General features: G+C 37.6%; 1 non-coding gene across 1 annotated transcript; it reads right to left on the bottom strand.

Annotated features, from left to right (window-relative positions):
• Positions 1–1482: 1482 nt before the first annotated feature.
• LOC141699320 (small nucleolar RNA R71) lies at positions 1483–1589 on the bottom strand. The gene has a single exon (XR_012565792.1). It is a non-coding gene; the product is annotated as a small nucleolar RNA R71 (small nucleolar RNA).
• Positions 1590–9305: the final 7716 nt, after the last annotated feature.

The raw sequence follows: 9305 nt of genomic DNA, 5'->3' as shown, positions 1-9305 counted from the left end.
TATCATACCATGCTTTCGTCGGAACCCACGGTGATGATGAGTTTAGTTATGAACTAATCGTTATCGTGGGCTTCTAACGGATTTAATTATGAATTTCAATAGTTAACTTGTTTCGATATCTTAGTGAGTGGTGATTGTATGATATCCTAGAATTGGTTGTGCTTATTCATTTTATGAGTATCGCAAACTTATAAGATAGTGTGTTAATCTCTATTGAAGCGACAATGAATATAGGGGTTTAGAACTTGTCATGCTAGCATAGGTTCATGTATTTGTTATGCATGATCCGTAGGTAATTTTAATCATCTTACTTTCCATATGTAATAACAATAGATAACTTGCGCATTAAACCTTTATGTTGTCAAATTCTATAGACATATAGGGTCTCAACATAATAGGTGTCTATTCAGCTTCTATCTCTTTTGTGGATGTCTGGTAGTAGGGTATTCTTGCAACGGAAGTTGGCGTTTACTAGTTTCATGCTATCTGATTAGTTTCATCACCATTGCATGATAAGGTTAAGAACAACGACTTTGAATGAAGTAGTAATGAAGTTAGAATCCCATGTTTGTCTCATATAAGTAATTCAACCTCAATTCTCTTAGTTAATTCTATTTAGTATAATCTCTTAGTTTAATCAAAACCCAAATTGTTATTTGTCTAGCATTGAACTATAGCCATAATTGTTGCATAAGTGCATATATTGAAATAACCTAAACCAGTCTTTGTGGGAACGAACTAGAAAGAATTTTATATTACTTGTGAACGCGTATACTTGCGTGTAATTTTAGCACGTGTTTTCATCCTACCAAGTTTTTGGCGCCGCTGCCAGGGACTTGGTGTTAATTTTTAGTTTATGTGCTTGACATCAGTGGTCGTTAAAGTTCACTGACTCGGATATTTTACTTGTTTGCTTGTTGCTTTTTCAGGTACTCTAGAGAGCGTGTATGCTAACGCGTTCTCGATCTCGCAAGAGAACACAGGATAAAGCAGAAGAAGAAGTTGCAGAAGTAGTAGAAAAAGTTCCTATTGAAGAGAAAGTAGAAGAAGAAGTCTTAGTTAAGAAACTTGAAGAACCAACGATTGTTGAAATGGGAGAACCAGTAGCAAATCCGAAAGCTTTGATGGATTACTCTCAACCTAAGATCAATGATATTCAGTCTAGCATTGTCAGACCAGCCATCGCGGCTAACACTTTTGAAATCAAGGCTAGCACGATTCAGATGGTGCAGAATTCAGTCTAGTTTGGGGGTTCTCCAACGGAAGATCCCAACATGCATATTAGAGATTTCATCGAGATCTGTGACACTTTTAAATTCAACAACATTTCTGAAGATGCTGTTAAGTTGAGGCTTTTCCCATTCTCTCTGAGGGATAAAAGTTAAGTGTTGGTTGCACTTTCTACCACCAGGCTCTATTACTACTTGGGAAGATCTTGCTCAAAAGTTTCATACTAAATTCTTCCCTATGGCAAAGATAGTTACAATCAGAAAAGCTCTTACTCAATTTGCGCAGTAATCGGGAGAGTCTTTATGTGAAGCTTGGGACCATTATAAGGATATGCTTAGGAAGTGTCCTCATCATGGGATGCCTGACTGGATGATTATCAACTGCTTTTATAATGGCTTGGGAGCACAGTCTAGGCCCATGCTTGATGCAACATCAGGTGGAGACTTATGGGTTAAGAGCTACGATGAAGCTTATGAGTTGATTGAACTGATGGCTGCTAATGAATACCAAAACCCTTCTCAGAGACTACCTCAAGACAAGGTAGCAGGAATTCTGGAGGTGGATGCAGCTACTGCTATAGCTGCTCAGCTTAAAGCTTTGACGATGAAGGTGGATTCTTTGGCTAATTATGGAGTTAATCATATCACTAGTGTTTGTGAGCTTTGTGCTGGTGTGCATGAGACAGAACAGTGTGCTATTTCTAGTGAATCAACTCAGTTCATGAGCAACTTTCAGAGGTCACAACAATCAGTTCCAGCCACCTATCATCCCAACAACCGCAATCATCCTAACTTTAGTTGGAGCAACAATCAGAATGCGGTGCAACAACCTTATTAGTAGTATGCAGGAAAGAAATTCAACCGTCCTGGTTTTCAGCAGCCGTAATATGCATCAAGACAACAACTCTAACTTTAACAATCTAATGAAAAATCTGAATTGGAGGAGTTGAGGCTCATATACAAGAGCCAAGCGTTTTCTATCAAGACCTTGGAGAATCAAATTGGGCAGATCTTCAATGCCTTGTTGAATCGACAACCTGGAACACTCCCTAGTGACATAAAAGTTCCAGGAAAGAAGGAAGCAAAAGAGCAGGTTAAGGCAATTACATTGAGGTCTGGGAAGGTTGCAAGCCCCGAAAAATTTCAAGTTTCAGAAGATGAAGTTGTGGCTGAAGAAGATATGCAGAAGGAAGCAGAATTGGAACCAAGGAAGAAAACTATGGAACACACTCCACCTGAGGGTAATACAGGGGAGAAACAGGTCTATCCTCCAACTTCTTTTCCTAAGAGGCTGCAGAAGCAAAAGTTGGATAAGCAGTTTGCTAAGTTTCTGGAGGTGTTCAAGAAACTTCATATCAACATAGCTTTCGCGGAAGCTCTTGAATAAATGCCTAGCTATGCGAAGTTTATGAAAGGTAATCTCTCTCGAAAAGTGAAGCTTGATGACTTAGAGACCATTGCTCTTACGGAGGAATGCAGTGTTGTGCTGCAACAAAAGTTGCCTCCGAAGCTTAAAGATCCTGGAAGCTTCACTCTTCCTTGTACCATCAGAAACTTGACGTTCGACTGTTTATGTGATTTGGGAGCTAGCATCAATCTAATGCATTTTTCTGTCTTCAAGAAGTTGGATATACCTGATCCAAAGCCTACATATATGACCTTGCAGTTGGCCAATCGTTATATTACATATCCACGAGGCATTATGGAGGATATCTTGGTCAAGGTGGACAAACTCATCTTTCCTGCTGAATTTGTAATTCTTGACTTAGAGGAGGATAAAAAGATTCTCATAATTTTGGGAAGACCATTCTTGGTTACTGGCCAAACCTTGATAGATGTGCAGAAGGGTGAGCTCACTATGCGAGTACTGGATCGGGATGTGACTTTTAATGTATTCAATGCCATGAAATTCCCTACTGATAATGAGGAGTGCTTAAAAGTGGAATTGGTCGATTCTATGGTTACTTCAGAACTTGATCAAATGCTAAGGTCTGATGCCTTAGAGAAAACCTTGTTGGGAAATTCAGATAGTGAAGATGATGAAGGTGATGAGAAGTTGCAGTATTTGAATGCTTCTCCTTCGAAGAGAAGGTTGGATATGCCTTTTGAATCTCTTGGAATGTTAGAACTCAAAAATGCTGAGGGGCATCTCAAGCCATATATTAAGGAAGCTCCTACACTCGAGCTTAAACCATTTCCTGAACACTTAAGGTATGCTTTTTTAGGTGATGCATCTACTTTTCCTGTTATTATTGCATCTGACCTTTCAAGTAGCGATGAGGAAAAGCTCTTGAGAATTCTGAGAGAGTTCAAATCGGCAATTGGATGGACTATAACAAATATCAAGGGAATCGGCCCTTCTTATTGTATATATAAAATTCTGCTAGAGGAAGGAAGTAAGCCGACTCTTGAGCAACAGAGAAGGCTAACTCCGATCATGAAGATGTAGGGATCATCTATCCTATTTTTGACAGTTCTTGGGTGAGCCCAGTTCAGTGTGTGCCGAAGAAAGGAGGTATCCCAGTGGTTGCTAATGAAAGGAATGAGCTCATTCTTACTCGAACAGTCACAGGGTGGAGAGTTTGCATGGATTATAGAAAGCTGACAAGGCCACAAGGAAGGATCACTTCCCTCTTCCATTATGGATCAGATGCTTGACAGATTGGCTGGGCATGAATACTGTAATAACCCCAATTTTTGGAATTTTTGAAACCTTGATGAATAGTAACTTTTGCTGACTATGCTGATTAAGAAAAATTATCAGACCACGCTATATAGGAGTACTGTTATGGAAATTCTAAGATCGTATTAGTATTCCATAAAGTAAATGAATGTATGTAAAGGTCGTCAGAATTCGAATTCGAACACTTTGATTTTTCCCGAAAATCTACCAGATACCGACAGAATTGAGTATAAGGTAACATGATTGAAAGGATTTTAATTCAAGGATTATAAAGGAGGATCATTAAGGGATTATAAAATATTAGGAAAGATTTAGGGAAGCTCAAATAATGAGATCCCGGATATGATCCCTCAAACGGGTATCGAGAACGAAAGTTAAGCGAACCGTAAAACAAATACGCAACCAAGAGATAAGCTTGTACAAGAATCCAAGGTATTATGACATCATCAAACCACAAGACAAAGACATGTGGCAAATAGATGACACAAGGAAGATGACATAAGCATGACAAGGTGTTTTGTTTTGTTGGTTGATTTTGAGCCATGTAAAATTTACCATGGTAAAAAGCTAAAACATTTTCCAAGGCAAAAAGGAGAAGCAACCAAGCAAATATCATAAAACACAAAAATTAGAAGTTGACTTTTGCTTCCAAGAGCAAAAGCTCTCGGCCAAAACAAACCCAGCAACTTTAAACTGCCATATCTCCTTCAATACTCACTCAAATGTTGTGTTCTATAGCTTGTTGGAAAGGTATTGAGAAACTTCAAATCCTAACTTTGTGTTCTTGATTTCTTTGGAAAGATCAAGCTTGTAGGAGGCTCCCTAAGCTTTCCTAGCAACTTAACACCTCCCAAGGAAGGTATAAACTTCAAACCCTAGCCTTTACTTTGATTATTAGTGAGTTTGAAGGTTGAGTTTCTAAATGAGAAACATGATCTTTGATTATTAGTAGTTTGATTTGAATTTAGAGTGATTTGGTGAATGAATCTTGTTATAGTTAATAGAACTTGATTATGGTTGGTTGAGGTGAAGAATATGAAGAATAAGGACTGGTATAGTATTATTTAGTTTATGTTTTGATGTGTTAATGATTGTGGGTTGTTTGGTGAGGTTTTGGTGTAGTGAGAAACTTGGAAAACTCGTAAATATAGCCGTCGTAATGCCCGTTTTCCTTAGACTGTTGTACATGAACCTCGGACCAGATAACTCACTGATCAATCTGTAACTTTTCCATGATTAGATAGTTCATGTTACGAGCTTCGTTTTGATATGTAGTTCGTTTGATTCCGATGTACGGTTTAGAAGAAACGACCGTTTTAAGTAACGGCGTTTCGCGACCAAACCATTACCCCTCGCCTTACTTTGAAACCTTGGTTAAGGACCTTAAAGGACTAATTGGAGTTCGAATAATTTATGTAAAGTGTATTATGCAGTTGGTAAGGCACTCGTGAAAGAATTGCCTTAAAACCCTTAATGGTTAATTTATTAAAAATGGTGGAGCCGAGGGTACTCGAGCGACTTAAGAGAATCAGTAAGCGCAAAGCAAGCGTTAGAGTCTAAGTTGGTTAAAGTATAGATTTACAAGTGACTTTGGTTTAATTCCAACTTACTTGTTGTTTATAGGTTACCAGACTCGTCCCGAGCCATTTGTAACCCTCAGTCGCTCAGGCAAGTTTTCTACCCATATAACTGTTGTTGTGATGTATATGTGCATATGCATGATCTTGCGATAAATGCATATTTGTTATTAGCAAATTCTTGCGATATATTGTAGCATGCCTGTTTCGTATTCTTGCCATATATATCTGTTGGTTCAGTTGATAATACCTATACTAGAGAATAGCGGTAATTTGCATATACCCTTAGTATAGGGACCCAAAGGTGAAAACATTTTCTAAAACCGGGAGTCGAGGACCCCGAGTAGATTTTATATATATATATATATATTTATATATATATGGTTATAGTTTTCAAAACTATTAATCGAATAAGGTTTATTCGATAACTTTATCTATATTTATTTATTCAATATTGTTTCGAATATTCATTCGAGGGCTTATGACTCAGCTTATTTATTTATTGAATATTATTTCGAATATTCATTCGAGGGCTTATGACTCACCTTATTTATTTATGAACATTATTTATAATATTCATTCGAGGTATTATGACTCCGCTTATTATTCATTAATATTCTTTATTTATTAAAGAATAATGTTCGATAATCAAACTTACTTTTGATATTCAAATAAAGATATTACTTTCGTATAAGTATATCTTTGATTATTTACTATTCATTTCAAGTATAAGTTTTCCACTTCTACCTCAATTATTCTTTATGCGAATATTATTTAAATAATAATATTCAGATATTTCTTTATATTGAGACTGATTTACTTTATTAAATCGGCATTATTCCAAACACTCTTTAAAGTATTTTCAAGTCTTTAAAATGATTTTCAAAAGTTAGAGCGGATCCCAAAACTCATTTTTATATTTAAGATCTTCCTTTTAAAAAGGGGATTTAAATACTCGCTCAAAACTAAAGGGATCCGGCTCTGTGGTGTGTTTTATATTCGCAACAAGGTTGTTGTCTTGATAAAAGAGTTTTTGATTACTTACCCAATACTCGAGAAGTAAAATTCTTGGAACAAGTTAATCCATTAACAGGCATCGCCTGGGAAATATCGGTGAGTTTTCCTTTCCAACTAGATACGACTTCTTGGTGGAGCCGTATCAACAAGTTTCTACTTGGGGAAAGTGGGGACGAGCTTTACGTTTCAGAGTCATGGATTTCATCTGAACTAGGAGTGGCGTAAGTGGTCGAGTAGCGCCGGCCCAGCCTTATTATATTGGCCCAAATGGCCTGGAAGTTCCGCTAAGGTGGTCCATTCCTTAGGAGTTTAGTGTTCGGTTGACAAGTAAAACCGACAGGTTCTCCTCTACATGTAGAAAATGGTGGGGTTGTACTACTACGACTGATCATCGTAAGTGGTCTTCCTGGCGCGGCAAACTCCCGTAATGAGTTCATTATCCAATTGGATATTTCTGCAATACTACCCAGAGCACTTCGATAGAAAGGCTACGGTTAGGCAATTGTTGAGTGTTGGCAGGGTCAAGTTTTCAAAATGATGTTTGCATCAAATGAAGTATCTCATAACTTCATTTTATTTTGATGATATTTTAAAGATTGAATTTATTCAAGTATTATCGTGTAGTCTCATCTATGTGATGAACTTTTGAACTAATTATAACTTGAACGGTGGTAGTTCAAGTAGTATTTGGAAAAGATATAAGTATATTGGAGTATCTTGTAACTTCATCTTTTAAACTTATATCTAGTAAATGATTATCTTATGCATGTCAAAGATTTTCAGAAAAACGTTGAGGCAAGGTTAGATATATGAGATCACCTTGCAACAATAGTTTTATACAGTAATAAACTGGAACTCTGTGTATATTATACATGGAAGAGGACTTCCAAGATTTTGAAAAGTATATATGTATATATACTAAATATTTTGCGATTTCATCGCATTAAGGTATCAAACTTGGTTCATTTCTTTTGACCAAGACTTTCATGAGTACTATGAGAAGGCTCATATACTGTAAATCATTATACATATTATTTTGGTGGGCTTGCTGCTCACCCTTGATTTCTTCTTTCATCACACAACAACAGATAGAAAAGATGAACAGGACCAAGCTCCCAATTCGCGAGCGGATAGGAAACATTCCGCAGTTTCCTATAGGCGTTGATGTCGCTGTAGCTGAGGTAGGAACTACCAATAGGCTAGGCTTCAACTTTTGATGTACCAGATTTATGTATATTTATGAATTGTAATAATGGCAAAGAAATGTAAATTTATTCAGAAACCCTTTTAAGGTGTATTGGCATATAATTGTGGAATAAAATGACTTGTGATTATTTTTGGATATTCATCTCTGAGACTATAACTTGTGGTGTGTGTGTTTATTGTGGGGTCACAGTACAGAGTAGTTGATTATTTATTAAGATTGGGTGTTATTAAGGGAAATGGAACTCGTGACAACCCGGATCCCCGACCCCGGATTTGGGGTTGTTACAGAAATGGTATTTGAGCTAAGCGTTATAAACCTCAGAGATGATGTGACGTTAAGATAATAACTAAGATAATAAGAACTCTTGCCAAGTTCATAGTCGGGCTACCTAACGTAGTACTGACAGTTAAAACCCTTATGGGAACCCTTATAAATATCGTGATAGAAGCGTAGTTCATTATCATAGATGGTAGCGGGACGCCGAACCCTGAGGTTGAGGAGCAACAACGCGATGATGTTTATTAGTTATTGGAGATCAGATTGTGGATCCAATAGAGCGTCCTAACACGGGACCGGATGATGTTCATATTGAGGATGTAGCGGTTGAGGATGTTGTCCTAGAAGGGATTATCGCTGAGAAGGATCTTGTGAAGGATCCTGACAAGAATGAATAAAGGACCACTGAGGAATTGATGACCATGGTTAGGGCAACTACCAGAGGTAGGATTGGCCGGTCACTACCAGAGGTTCGTTCAAGTTTGTAAAGATAGTAGCCCTTTAACGCGGCTTACTCATAAGACTGAGAAGTTCGAATGGACAGAGAAATGCAAGAACAGCTTTTAAGAACTGAAGCAAAGATTGGTGACGGCCCCTATGATGGCATTGCCGGGTGGAAAAGAAGATTTTGTGATCTGTAGTGACGCTTCGCATAAGGAATTAAAGTGCTTCTTATACAGCACATCAAGGTAATCGTGTACGCGTAAAGATAATTAAGGGAATATAAAATTCGATATCCCCACCCATGAGCTTGGGCTCGTGGCAATAGTTTTGCCCTAAAGATGGGAGGCACTACTGGTATGGAGAAAAGTGCGAGATTTACACAAGCCATAAGTGCTCTAGTATATTTTCACGCAGAAAGAGCTCAACATGCGCCAAATGAGGTGGTTAGAGCTAATCAAGAATTATGATTGGGAGATTCTTTATCATTCAGGGAAAGCCAATGTGGTGGCTGATGCCCTTAGTAAAAAGGAGAGACTCAAGATAATAATGTCTTTGGGAGAGTTTATAAGAGATTTTGAGAAAATGGAAATAGAAGTGAAGGTAACCGGAGCCGGTACCGAAAAGCTGTTGAGATTGCAATACAGACCGAATTTTTGGAAAAGAACAAATTGTGCCAGAAAAAGTGATGAATGAAGGCAGATAGCCAACAAATAGATAAGAGATTAATACCGAGAAAGATGATAAGGGAATAATGAGGTATTCCTACAGAATTTGGGTTCCAAATGTTCAAGAGCTTAAAGATGAGATCTTAGATGAAAGCTAGTTTGAGGAATAAGATTTAGAGCAAACCCTGAACGTGATAGTCAGGCAGG

Source organism: Apium graveolens, chromosome 11 (genome assembly GCF_009905375.1).
Source record: "Apium graveolens cultivar Ventura chromosome 11, ASM990537v1, whole genome shotgun sequence".
Classification (NCBI taxonomy): Eukaryota; Viridiplantae; Streptophyta; class Magnoliopsida; order Apiales; family Apiaceae; genus Apium; species Apium graveolens.
The sequence above is the reverse complement of the archived record's forward strand: the minus strand, read 5'-3'. Positions and strand labels throughout refer to the sequence as shown.